General features: G+C 31.0%; 1 protein-coding gene across 1 annotated transcript in view; it reads right to left on the bottom strand.

The window, feature by feature from the left end:
• The window catches only part of LOC124358889 (tachykinin-like peptides receptor 99D), a 171,532-nt gene extending 157,248 nt beyond the window's left edge, over positions 1 to 14,284 (bottom strand). Inside the window, exon 1 of the mRNA XM_046811132.1 lies at positions 14,185 to 14,284. The gene's annotated coding sequence lies outside the window, so the exon portion shown is untranslated. The remainder of the gene's footprint in view (positions 1 to 14,184) is intronic.
• Positions 14,285 to 14,957: the final 673 nt, after the last annotated feature.

Below are 14,957 nucleotides of genomic sequence, written 5' to 3'. Positions count from 1 at the left end.
AATGTATAGTCTTTTTAATTATGTTTAATAAATAGAATTTTTGATATAATTATATTGTAATCCTATGAATAAAGTTTAATATGAAAATATTATTAGTAGCAAAAAATTACAAAAATATATTAATTCAAGTAATTGTAAAGGATTATAGAAGAACACGAAAAGCGATGGGAAACTTTACTTATGGAACGAGGCGCATTTAATCGGGAATTGTTCACGACAACATGTAACGGTTTATTGGGTTTACAGTTCACATGCGCCTTGAACAATGTGTGGGTTTCACACTGATATCGACCATTGGCACCGTATCAAGTATTCAAATCTCCCTTGCACCATTGGTATTGAATAAAAAATTCACAGGACCTTTTATCAACGTCTTGTAATATACTAGTTGTACCGTATTAAAGAATAAGAAAATGGGTATGCTAGGACATTATATATATATATATATATATATATATATATATATATATATATATATATTGAGAGAGAGAGAGATGAGATATCAAAAATGTGAACCGTGAGAGAGGTCACGAAGAGGGTGGACAAAGAGTTAAGCCATTCGAACCTACAATATCAATTACATGGTGGCACAACAAGAAAACTCTGGTCTTTCTTTTAGTGTTATGGGAGCACGCTAAAGGAATCGCAAAGAGATCTTACGATTTTACTGTCTGCTGACTGAAGTATTATACTATTTAATGGACATAATCATGTGTTATTAAATCAAAGTCAAATGAGAAAAATATTATGTAGAATTATAGATAATTCCCTGGAAATGGATTTAAAAATGAATTTGTATCTACACGTTATCGAGATTGGGTAACAGTCAAATAGTGTAGCATAAGGCAAACACAGACTTACATAAATCATAACAGATAACTCACAGACTTCTCTCTTCGTTTCTCTCTCTCTCTCTCTCTCTCTCTCTCTCTCTCTCTCTCTCTCTCTCTCTCTCTCTCTCTCTCTCTCTCTCCTCTCTCTCTCTCTCTCTCTCTCTCTCTCTCTCTCTCTCTCTCTCCCTCTCTCTTTATTTTTATATTTAAATTTCTAACTTATGTTCTAAAGCTAACATTCACCAATTCAAATATTCAAATGGAATATCCCAAATAGTTGTATTGTGACAAAAACTTTAACATGCATCACTTTTTTCACTATCTATCAAGCAATTAAGTGTCGTTTTGTATGTTTTATATATCTATCCAGATGAAAATCTGAGTAAATATTTGTTCAAGTTTGTTAATTTCTTCAAAAAATGTGTTTAAGTGAAAATGCATATAGACATTCAGACGGTAACAAAAAGAGATTGACCGTTATTACATTTCGTTTTTGCCTGCTATTGGCCCTTTGAAAAATATTTTAAAGTTTTTGCTAAGAATTGTCAAATAACCTGTATGCAGGGAATATTAAGGTATAAACCATATTAAATTTTAATCGTCATTACTGGTCGTCAAATTTATAATAACTAACTGAGGGAAAATCTCATACCGATTCCGTAATATCCAATGTCTCTGTGTACATTACACTAATGCCATCATCGGGTTGTACTACTTAACCCAAAGCAGCAACAACTCTACAATCATGCGCTACAGCACACTTGAATTCAAATTACTTCATTACTAAAACCTCTTCTCTAAATTAGAATCATTGTACATTTCTGTTGTGAACGTAGGAACATTAGCTTAAAATAATTTCCAAGGGTATAATGTAGGTTTGCTGTGTCTTATCAAACTTTTTAATCTATTTTTGACTAATTCAGTAACGTTTATTCAGAGGTAATAAGTAATTACTCAAATCAAATTATAAAGCCCATTAAGGAAGTTTCGATTATCAGCTTAGCAACCAAAGAAAGATACGCATACGTAATACATATTAAACATTAAACAAAGTTTATATATAAAAATAGCCCGATTTGAATAGTAACATTTGTAAGGAATGTTCCTATAAATGGGGTAATATTCGTCTTAGATCTCGTATTCCAAAAAAAAAGAAAAAAAACACTCAACTAACCTTCCAATACCTGTACTCCTGAAAATATTATGCTAGTATTAGCCTTACAACTTGGAGATGTACTATATTATTTTGAGCCATGAAGAAAGCTAAATAAAAACTAGTACAATAAAAACTCTAAAAACTGCTGTATCATCTGGTTTTACGTAAAATTCATCAGGTATGGTGCAATTAAAACGATAAAGACATTTTTTTATTAAAAATCTTTTACTCACTTGATGTGTTTTTAGTGCTAGTTACAATAACAGGTGTGATATAATTTATTCCAACTAAATAAATGTTGCAAGCATTTAAGAGTTAGTTACTTTTATTGACTCACCGTTAGCAAAACCCATTACTTGAGGGGCTCAAAAAATGTAATGTATGTATATTTACTAATTGTCTGTCTGTCTACCGATATTTGAAGAACTAACTGACCTATAGATTTCATTCTTTGTAGGCAACATAGAGTTAGATGATAGCATACGTCACTCCATTGAACTCGAGTTATCAGATAATATTATCTTGATACTATAACTAAACTCGATGGAAACCTCAGCAATGGCTTTTATGTGGCGTGTATTGTACCGTACTCATACCTTACACTAGATTAATAAAATAAAGTCTGACTCTACTCGTCAGGAAAATATGATTGCCTGTAGTAATTGATTAAAGTTATTTAAATAGAAGCCGCGCGCCGAGCCTTGTTTGCTGCGGATTATGCAACGTTTATCGAAGTTATATAACTTTTTCTTGTTTTGTGATCTGAAATGTTCTGCTTCAGGAATGTAAAGGATTATTTATAAGAATTTTTATTCATACACAGGTGGCTCTATTTATACATGTTAAAAATTGTGTAACATATGTACATTAGTCATTAATCATAAGGCAATTTCACTGGCAAGATAGATTTAATATTTCAAATGTTTTACACAAACAAATAAGGGATTAAAAAATGTCTCTAGGATTTAAAAAATCTTGCTACATCCACACTCCGAGGCTTTTTAATGACATATTGTGTTTGTTTTTTTAATCCAAAAGATATACTTAGTTATTATGTTATAAGTATTTAAATGAGATGTGCAATATACTAAATCACCTACTATTTTATTCTTTCTTTGAAGTTTGCTTTTGACAAAGAAAGGATTATAAGAAAACCGGATTTTACTGGACATTTTCCATCGTTCAGTGATAAACATTCAGTAATATTTTAAACACACTGTATAAACATTTTATTATATTTTTATAACAAGACGAACTCAAAAAATCCCCGCAAGCAGTACGCCTTCCCAGCCAATACAGGTGGTGCGGAAGACACCTTTAAGCCGTTGGTGCTCAGGCTGTCTTGGAGAGGGCTTTTTTGCCCTAAATTCAACCGGTAAAACGTTTTGTATTTTACTTTACTTTAACAAATAAGTAAATATATTTCGCGATCTTCCTTTTGCCGTACCATTTATTATTGACCTCTGGACGGTTTTCAGTGGTTGATCCTTTGCTGCAGACTTAAATTAATTCTGTAATAATGTTTTAAATTTGGTGGTATTGTTTTATCATTTTTTTGATAGTGTACGTAAAGTCATAGACAACTTGTTTGATGTCATTCATTATATTTGCGTGTCACAATGCTGTGGTATGATTTGTGTTTACTAATCTATATTGTACTTATGTTTTAAGTATTTACACCTGAGGGAGGGATCAGATTGCAATCCCTTGAAAATCTGGAAAGTCAAATTCTTGTTTTACCACTCAATGGAAAGTTTCCGAAAAAATCTGATTGTTTCACAATACTTTCATCGTCGAAAACAAGTTTTGAGCAAATAATCAAATACATGATGGTACTTTAACATTACAAACAATACACGGTGTTTTTAGTTTTGTGTTAAATTTTGAATAAATTAAGTAATTTTTAATGTTACATTCTCTGAATTCCCTGTTCTACAACAAATTGAAAATGTCAAATTGCATCTTATAAAAATACTTGTTTAGGGGATAATTAAAGTCTCTTATACATTTTAAACGGTTTTAAATACAGATTTATATATTTGTATTATAATAATTCACGATCTATGCAGAAAAATATTTGAATCGTAATCCAGCAAGCAAAATAAAAACATAAATAAGTCCGATATTGTTGTAAAATTCACATTAAACAAGAACCTGCTCGTGGCGTATTTTTAAGATTTACTGCCTAATTTACTCTCAGGGTTGATATTAACTGAGTTTAGACTTATTTTATTAGTTTTTTAAAAATATTATGTTATTATTTTTATTTTAAATTACAAATTTATCTATACTAAATAGATTTACCGATCCATTATATTAACATCGTAGTTCAACATATGTTTCAAGACTATCTAATATTGATAGGCTACAAAGGTTTACTTATTGATGCCTATCATTTTGTGTTTAAAGAATACATTATTATATTATTAAAAGATTATATGAGTTAAGAATTTTTCATTTACCCTGATTTTCACAATAAGGTTAATTTAATTTATCATTTGCATTGTAACTTGTATCTGTGGTATGTAAACACCATGTATATATTAAAATAATTTACGAGAATATAATGAAAGTCAGTATAGCAATTCCGTACGGACTATTTCCATCATTTTGATTTTAAATGAAGGGTATTTGTTTACAGATCAGGCATCAAGTATTAAGTCACTTATTTATGGCGTTTTTCACGTTTTATACAAACAAGTTTCCCTCATATATATTTTTATGGGGATCTGAAACCTAGAGTTACCATTTCTTTTTCAATTTCTCCTGTTTTAATGCTCTTACGTACTTCGTTTTTATTTCAGAGTATTAAGTGAAATGTGCTCATTATTTTGAGCTACTCAAATTGAGTAAGACGGCGCGGACATTTTACCTGACTTAATTTTGTTTTAAACGATATTTTATGTAGTGAAGCCATTGTCAGCTGTACATTAGGCATGTCCAGAGAGGTTTGTTTACATTCAGATTATTTTAACCTGTTCATGTAAGTTTAATGTAGCGGTTGTTCTGGCCAATTTATATACCTATTTAGTTGCTTTATAAGTTTCGTGGTGTTTTTTACATTGAACTATGTACAAAATGTACATACATTGGTCTTGGAAGGAAAGCAAAAGACAATCGCAGGAACAATGAAAAACAGAAATTTCAGAGTGAAGGAAATAGTTTAATGCCCTGTGGCCTTTGAAGTACAAGAAAAATACAAAGCCCTAATAATGCTGATTTCATGACATCCGATCCTTCTTCCTCTAAGCGAGGACGATTGATAACTCCACCAGCTAATCCTAATTTAATGATGTGTGTTTCTTCAACCATCAACAATTTTGAAGTGAACCAAGTTAAAAAAAAAAAAAACCTTTTTCAATCGTATACTTCAATCCATGAAATAAATAATTATATGAGAGAAAGAACAAGCCTATTGACGGTTGATGGATTATTGAATAAAATTAAAACATACTTATATTCACTTAAGGAAACAAGTGATTCAGGAGAGGATACAGAGAAGGGTTAAATTGATGCCAATTCAACGACGTCGCTCTAGCTTAATCTCAGCCACACGGGTCGCTACTTCCAGGTTGGATCCCCAGGGCTCTAATGGAGTCGACCGATGTCCACTAGTAGACAGGCAGTTGGAGTCATCGCTTTCACAAAGTCATTGGTATAAGGGGAGGACAAGTGGTACAAAAGGAAGTCACTTGTCTGACCAACAACATAAATTCCACAAACAAACGGGCTGCAACTTCAAAAAGGGGGACAAGGGGAATACTAGATACCCCACACCTCGATAAAAGAGAAAAACGAGATCGTGTGTTCTGGGTTATTCCTAGAGCAAATTTACCAGCACACTGCTTTTTAAGGGGTAATCGAATCAACGACCGCACATTTTTAAGCGACCAATCACGTTCTAGATTATACCGAGATGGAATCCGACAGCGCACTCTTGGGTACAGCGTCCACGTCACGCTTTCCCAGACAGACTAATTATCTAATAGGAGACGTCAGGGATTAATGTCCAAGTCTGACAAATTTATAAATTTCTTTCCAGTAAATATATGCACCAAATTATTTTGTTTTATTTTTTTGTTCTTATAGTTAAAGAAGGTTAGGAAGTTCAATCTAGTCCTGTATGGACCTTTGCGCTGCTTCCGGAATGACAGAATATTTTGGATGGGTAAGGTTGGGAATAGGAGCCGCCTCCTGTCGAGATTCATGAAGAAAAGTTTAGGGCCTTAATCTCAAGTCACTCGGAAAAAGGAGAAGCCTCTCCAGTTAAAGCAGCCAGGTGGTGGATGTCTAGGCTGGCAAGCACCTTTGATTCTTAATATTTTATTTGTACAGAAAGAGTTCTGAATTGCAAAATAATAAATACACGGTGAGGCAGAGGAATTTTCTTATTTATGAATTGAAAAATAATTAATGAAAACATATACGTAGATTCTTTCATATACGTTTAAAGTTAATTTTTGTTTAATTTTAAAGTTGACATTGACAGATTTCGCCCATTGTTTTCAATGCACTGCATTAATTTGGCTCTGAAATTCGTTCAACATTTTCCAACTTTCGATCAGTATATCCGCTATAGCTTGCTGAATAGCGTTCTTCAATTGCGTCAGGGTCAGTGTTGGGATGAACATAGACCAGTTATTTTATATAGCCTAATAAAAAATAATCGCTGTGCGGGTCTTTGGAATTACTACGGCCGGACAATGACACTTCCGAAAATACTATCGAGGCACTTTGAACTAGAACGAAGAAAGAGGATATGAAGACCCAAGACGGCACTACTTTGCCCAAGAGAGAACAAATCGCACTTTGTGAGTGACCGCGACTGGACTATATCTCCCGAATGGCTCCTACGGTACCACTGAACGTTCGGGCGTCTAAGTGACACACCGGACGGCGGACAGACAGACTGATGGGACAACGTGATGTGTCCACCAATGAGAGAAGGTTTAGTTACATATGACGAAAGGTGTAAAGGTCACTGCATAGCCCACCAGTTATTAATTTATCATATGAATGTCCTAAACTATTTCCACTTTTATCAAAGAGTCTTCTACTGAATATTAAATATACTCTATTGGATACATTACAAATAATAAACAACTATAATTTACAAGATTATTCAAAGCATAGGTGGAGATAATATATTGCACGACGACATTTTGGAGTTATAATGAAGTTATAGGATTCTTAATGAGTTATAATGAATTAAAATGCTCTTCTATTAAGAACTGTGTGATATTAAGTATAGTTTAAGAGCAGTTTATAACCAGGCCCAGAGATAAAAAATAGGAATATAAAACTTTAGATGAAAGGTTATTGAATGGTGTGATATGTTTCTTTATTCAAATAAATGTACAACTCACTTGAGTAGTACTTGATAAAAATAAATTCCACTTCCTTAAATTTAAGTGTCATTAAAATTTTACTTTTCCAATTATATGTCATTAAAAACATAGCATTTCCTGAATTTATAACGCGTAAACGTACTGAAACAAACTTGCAATCTTATCTGTAGCCTTTTGGCCTAGGCCTTGGTTAGAAAAGTTCCCCACATTTAATGCCAATCAATCTTTGTAGTTTCATAAAAGTATTTTAGGCTTTTCCTATTTTTAATGACGTTTTATTAACGAGAAGTAATGTATGAATCATTAACAATAAAAAACTGATTGTGCAACCTTGATGATAAACTATATGTAAATTATCAAATATGTTCTTGAGACACAAGTGCTGAATTCTATGAAGAAAACATATATGCACGAATTCCTGTAATAAACTAAATGCATTTAAAGTATTTCACAACTTATCGCTCTGCACAACAGGCAATATCGGTTTAGATATCAACATTTATTACTACAAAACAATGATTGCGTTATTAGATTTTATGACAGTTATCAGCAACCGGCTTAACTTTCAAACCTTATTGCAAACTTGTAAATTACTTTGGCTTCTTTTCTGCTAAATAAGCTCCGCTTGCTAAAAACGATGCACGTCAACAGACCAACCCCGGTTTGTTGTGATCCTTGTTTTCTTGTAAAGCCATCGCAAAGTTCCTTACAGGCGATTTTTTTGTTACCTAAACTGGGAAGAAAACACAATGCATGCCAATTTAAAATATCAGTCAGATAAGATGTATGCAAGAGATTTGAGATTTGTGAAGTGCCTGAAGATGGAATCATTGATTCCGAAAGGCCTTGCAATAATAAAATAAATATTGCAAAATTTTGTATTCATTTACCTGTGAGAATGAATTAAACTTTTTTCGAATGCTCCCAGATTATTTATTCCCAATAATATGTTTAGAGTAATTTAAACGCAGGAGAAACACGAGCGCGCGTCGTTTGTACATAATTGTAACCATTAAATATATCTTCAATGAGTCTTAAAACAATTGCTTACAAATGTATATATAGACCGCTTTGACGTGCATACCTGTATTTTTCTATCTATTACAAATCAATAAGTAAACATACTTCTTTTGAGCATGATATTTAACATAAATTGATATGTAATACTAAAATATGTCAATCTTAGTAATAATCTACTCGTACTTTCGTTGCTTACGTACTTTATAATCCAGGCATTCCTGTTAACCCTAATAGAAACAGCAATCACGATTGCGCTGATTGGATTTTAATTGGTAAAGTAATATTTCTGGAGTACATCAGGCGCTGACGAACTCACTAAAGACACCCGATATGATATCAGCAGGTGATCAGCGCTGCTGAGTCAGTCGTATTATCAGACTGATGTATTTCACAATGCATTATAAATGTTGTACTTTTACATATAGTTTGGTATGGTAACATACTGTATCTAAATATAGGTAAAAATAAACTGGAAACATATTATTACGTTGTTAACAGATTAAAAATACTTACGCTAACCCTATTATCAACCCATCCTCAAATATATTGTATCAGGTAGTAGCTGTATGTATGTATGTGTACAATTACTCAAATTTTGAAAGTGATTATCAACTTCTTCCACTGGAAACCCAGAAAATGAATATACCAATGTTGAATGAAAGAAATAATAGTTGAATTACAATAGTGAAGGTTATTACTTCAAACAATGAAACATTAGATTTCTCAAGGATACTTTACAGTGACAATTGTTGTAATGATTTAAATTGTCTACCCACTGATATTAAAACAATTTATATGTTTATGAATGCTTTACTTTCAAAAATGTAATCTTACCACTTAATCTGCTCTCTGTTCGATACTTAAACTGTCAAACAAAGGTTAACGTTAATTACTTTGGGTGGGGGCTGAAACTTGAGCTACTTGACAAGCCAGTCAATCGTGCCATAAACTTGGGGAACTTAAGTTTATTTTAATATTGCGAGATGGATTATATTATTTAAAACATCCTCATTGGAAACACTTTTATTACTAGATGTTTTCACCTAGTAAGATGAAAACATCGCTACTAGTAGGCGAGTCAAGAGACAACCGTAATCCTCCTCCACACAGACTCTTAAAGTAATCGTGTATACTTATGTTGCAGATTCCAATTGTGAATCCAGACTTATAACGATTACAGTTTGTATAAAGTTATAATTAGAACAATAAAAAATATTTAATTAGCAGTCAGTACTGGTTTCTGTTGGTTAAATGTAATTAATTATAATAGTAATACTATTTGATAACAATTTCTTATAAAGTTAGAAAAATTTGTTTATGTAATAACCTCTTGCCTCGTACAGATTGTTTAGATATGATAGTAAATTATTAGTCATTTACAACTGCGTTGCTATTATCTGATCACTTCCATTTTCAAGTGCTACGAAATTTTAAATTTCCTCTGTTCTTTATGAACTTTTAAGGGTTTTATATATATATTTATATATATATATATATATATATAAAACCTATAATATATATATATATATATATATATATATAACCTATAATATATATATATATATATATATATATATATATATATATATATATATATATATATATATATATATATATATATTATAGGTCAAGAAATAACATGAGATGTGTAAAATATTGTCACGATAACAGATGTGTGGGAAATATATCATAACAAATTCGTCACAATTAGGCTTTCACGCACGAAAAATAGGTAAAGACTATAATAATGTCATATTCAATGTATTTTGAAATAAAAAATGTTCAAACTGATCTTGATCAGGATAAAAGTTAAATTGTGGTCATGGTGACAAATATGTACTTAATAAAATCAATAAATGAGGTGTACAAAGTGTAACTTTTAAAGAAAATACTTGAAAACGTTACATAATAAATATGAATATATAAAACTTTACGTAACATTATTTTTATGACAGCAAATCCAATCAATTAACGTTACGCAAGATTTGAAATCAGTATCGGTGAATTGACTGGTTTCAGACATCAAACGGTGTCTTGATGGAGAACATTCAAGTCCATTAAGCTTGAACCGGATATATCTCCTCAATCTAACTTAGTGGTAGCATTATTTTATTCCTAGTACAATTAATCAGACACAATTTGGCCAAAAGTATTATATTACATATCGCAAGAGTATCGTCACGTTAATCGGTTAGTTATTCAATCTATGCCAAAGAATTAAATGATAATTAATTTAAGAAATTCAGTAACAAATGGATGTTTATATTTGTTATTTTCAACTTTTTATCCTATTATAAATCTGGTTCGTATCATAAAAACAATTATATTGTGTTCGTAATATTATTTTTGTCTATAATTGTCTCATATCAATGTTACATAACGTGATACTATGGACTTTCAGTTACCAATACGATGATTGGAGTATATTTGCTGCTATAGGTATTAAACGAGTTATTTGAGAACTTTAAATTAAGAATCTCTTGTGGTGCGTCTGGAAAATGTTATTCTATATTAACATCTTTCTTTTGAGCAAATCCCGACTTGTTTCTTTTTACTCATTGTTAAATAGAGTCAAATCTGCCCATGGGCCTTAAATGTTTTTCTAGCTTTGTGATCCGTCATATAAATTTATCAGCAAAAAACACAAAAATGAGACTGCTATGTAAGCTTCAGTGTCAAAACTGTGTTTTGAGCAATGGTAGCTTAAAGTCTACACTTTTCCAAAAAGTATGATCATTTAGTAAATCCGTTCAGCATTGATTCAATTATAAATTTCTTTAAAATTCATTTATTGGAACATGTACTATTTCAACAATTTTACAAGTTGTCATAATCCAATAATCCGTAAATATGGGGTGGGAACTTCTAACACAAATTCTATTCAGTAAAAGCTTATGCGTAGGCTCTGCTCAATAAGGGCCTAATCTATGCTAAAGCAATCAAATCTAATTTTATATTTAAGTAAAAATGTTCTAATTTTTCACAGTTGTATTTTTAAAATAAAACCTTTTTTACGTCTAAAATGACTTTAAATATAGCGTATCATAAACATTTATATCGCAACATGTGATATTGACCAAGAAACATACCTTCAAATTAAAAATTTAATTTTGTGTGCCAAAGAATTGTTAAATATTTATAAGTGAGACCGTAAGACTTCAAAGGCACACACAAACTATTTAGAGTGTATGATATCGTCTAAACTATCTTCTGGATACAATTCTGAGCCATTGCCTTCAGCTACTTGCACTTAATACAACGCAATGTGCATTCAGGAGAAAAAAGTCATAGGTCTCTTATGAAGCTGTTTTATTGGTTGTACTTTTTCTGGGAGTAAATTTAGGTAGCGAAACTCCACAACTAAAAAATGTTCATTTATTTTGGCATTTTTAGTATAGCCATCGTGTATATTTGCAAGCATTAAAAGACCTATCTCATTACGGACCTTAATAGGATTTAATTAGAGCGTGTTTTGAAACATATTAGCAACCTCAAACTTTAGATATCTCGATTTAACTTTCACAGGCATTTAGAGAAAGAAACAGATCAATTATTTTCATATTCTACTTAACAATGAACTTATGAAGCTATTACGCAGTTGCCGACTCAATTATCAACGGTAAACAACGTAGGCCGTTATTTATTTATTTATTGCAGAGGCGGAGATCATAATGGCCTATCAACCCTCTTTAAATTTTAAACGCAAGTATGTAACCTAAACTTTTTTTATATTTACTTACTAATAGTTAATTTCACCTTTTTACTAAATGTCATCCGTAAACTTATTATTGTAAAAACGTTATTATAACATAAACGTTATAGTACATTGTGAAAGTTATTAGAGTAACCTGTAACACTATGCTCTATGATATTGATCTGTCTTTATTCACCTTATCTTATATACATACATTACGGGTTGAACTAGGATTTGGTTGATAATAGTTCTGTTGGTGCGGTTTTAATATTAAGTTAAATTGTGTTTTGGGTTTTGATTTACAAATGAACGATCTCCCTTTTTCACTTAAATGTTCAAATAAATGAATTTTGATTTGCGCTGGAATTCAAACATTTACACTGCACTTGTACACAATTTAATTTTTACGATAACAAGGTAATCATTCCCTACTCCAAACACATGCACAGTATTGCACTGAAATTGAAAACCATGCATTCTTTTACTGTAAAGCTTATTTTACGCATGATAAAGTGGTAATTTCAGCAAATATTTTTTAAATTACACTATAAATTATATATAATTTACGCTTCTTGTATTATACCTAAGATACTCATTTCACGTTTTTATTAGTGGTATGTACCTAATATTAGACTATACATTATATATACATTAACGTTAACTAATGGGAAGTACTAGCTATGAATAGCAGAGCACAGAACTGTGAAGATGAAGGCTATGATCTCTTATCAAACGGTCTCTTTGAAGATGTATGAATGTTTGTACTAAATAGTAATAACTGTGTATACGTTATATAATTGCAAATTATATGCAATATTTTACAGTATAAACATATTTATAGTATATAAAATGGCTTAGAGGATATAGAAATACATTTTATTAAATATATGCACTAAAATTTCAGAGAATGTGACTTACTGTTGTCGGACTATTTTTTGTACACAAATCACGCTAAATGGGTTAAGTGGCAATTCGTAACATAAATCTTGCGGCAATGGTAGTCCTAAGCGCTAAATCCTGAACTGAGTTAGTTGACCACAATATTTTATTTGAAACACAACTTGAGAAATTATAATGGTTCTCTCTACAGTTCAACCATTACGAACATTAAGGTACTTAGTAGTATGATATAACTACCAAAGGAAATTTCTTTTCACGGACATATAGAGAAAACCTCCTAAAAACTCCTAATGTAAATAGGAATTTAAATAGCTACCCTAATACAGAACGTCAATGTCGCAGCTTATGCTAATATAAAATATAAGTTATACTATCCGCATATTCCTATCTTGTATTTAGATGTTATATAAGTTATCATTATACACAATATGCTTCTTAAATATGAATTTTATTCCATACGGTAAAAACAATTCTGGAATCTATCAAAATAATTGTGACAACTGTAATTTAAAATATATTGACCAAATAAAAATGAAAACAAAAAAGAGAGTAAAGGAACATAAAGCATGTCTGAAGTATCAACAAGAGGAAAGATCGGCCATGGTGAAACATGCACTTCATACTGGACACTGCTTTTCACAAGTCAAATTATTAAAAGAAATCAAAAAACAACAAATTCCTCGATGCTTACGAAACTATTTTTATGCAGAAGAACCAAAATTATTTAGTAAATACTGAGCCTGGACCTCTACAAAATTCACCGTTACTGCCTTTAATCTAATTAAATATTAATTTTTACATATACAGTAGACATACTTCCTGGCCTTTAAAATCTTATCTCTTTGTATTTTTCAAGACATATATTTTTATTGAAGTCTAAATTGTTTGTATTATTACTTTACTTTTATTTCACTTATGTGGGTCTGACGATGTGTTCATTGAGCACGAAAGGCCTCAAAAAATCTTTCATTTATTGGAGTGTTTAAAAATATATTAAGCAATTAGTTTCAAATAAGGAGAAGCCGGTAAAATGTATATATAATCTTGTTATATTAATCCACAAGGACAGAAGTAAACAAATATCGTAAAAAATGAAATCACTAATAAAACTTTGTTAAAATTAAATATTAACTCGTTATTCATAAGAAAAGAAATTCAGGTTAAATATTATGTAACTGCATTGATTAATATGTATACAAAGTAGTTCTAAAACTGGAATGTTTTGTTACTTACGGTTAGTTATATTGTACACAACAGTTTGGAGAGTAAGGTATAAATGTAAAAACATTGTGTCCAATATTACCACACGCGTATGTTTGTCTGACCGTCCCAGACCATATATCACAGAAGTCACGCCCTCATGTCATTGCCAGAAGTTATCTCACTTCTGTCTTGTTTTTATTTCACAACGATTGTTTGCATGATTTGATACGTATTTTATTGTCTAATAATCAAAAGGCTATCACAAAGTCTGGCCATTGCATTCTATCCCAAAAATATTATCATGATGAACAAATTGTAAATTGTAAAACATAAGTGAAAATAATGTCTAATGATTTAATAACTTTTAAATAAAAATAATCGAGTGCAAACTAAATATAGAACGTATGTTAGTTTTAGCTTTGAATTGGTTTTCAATGGAGATATGTGATAACCTTTAGTCTAATAATATGTAATTCAAGGCCTGCATGGTTTACCTGTCAGGTATTCATAACCACAAATTACTATTGAGAATTAAAAAAACGCGGTTGCATATTATTTTATACGACCACATTTAAAAAACTATTTAATACGATCATGAGCAAATAAAAAATTGTATTTTTGCTGTTATTTGTGTCGCATTGTTACGCATAACACAGTTTTACAATTGTGTACTTGGGTAAATTAATATGCTATTGACTTTATTAATGTATTTATTGGCTGAGTTTTATGAAAGTTATGAGATTTAGAAGAGGTTGGAAAAATTAATTTTTGTCTGTCTACGTAACATAATGAAAAGACTTGTT

The sequence above is a fragment of the Homalodisca vitripennis genome, chromosome 4, assembly GCF_021130785.1.
Source record: "Homalodisca vitripennis isolate AUS2020 chromosome 4, UT_GWSS_2.1, whole genome shotgun sequence".
NCBI classification, from domain to species: Eukaryota; Metazoa; Arthropoda; class Insecta; order Hemiptera; family Cicadellidae; genus Homalodisca; species Homalodisca vitripennis.
The sequence above is the reverse complement of the archived record's forward strand: the minus strand, read 5'-3'. Positions and strand labels throughout refer to the sequence as shown.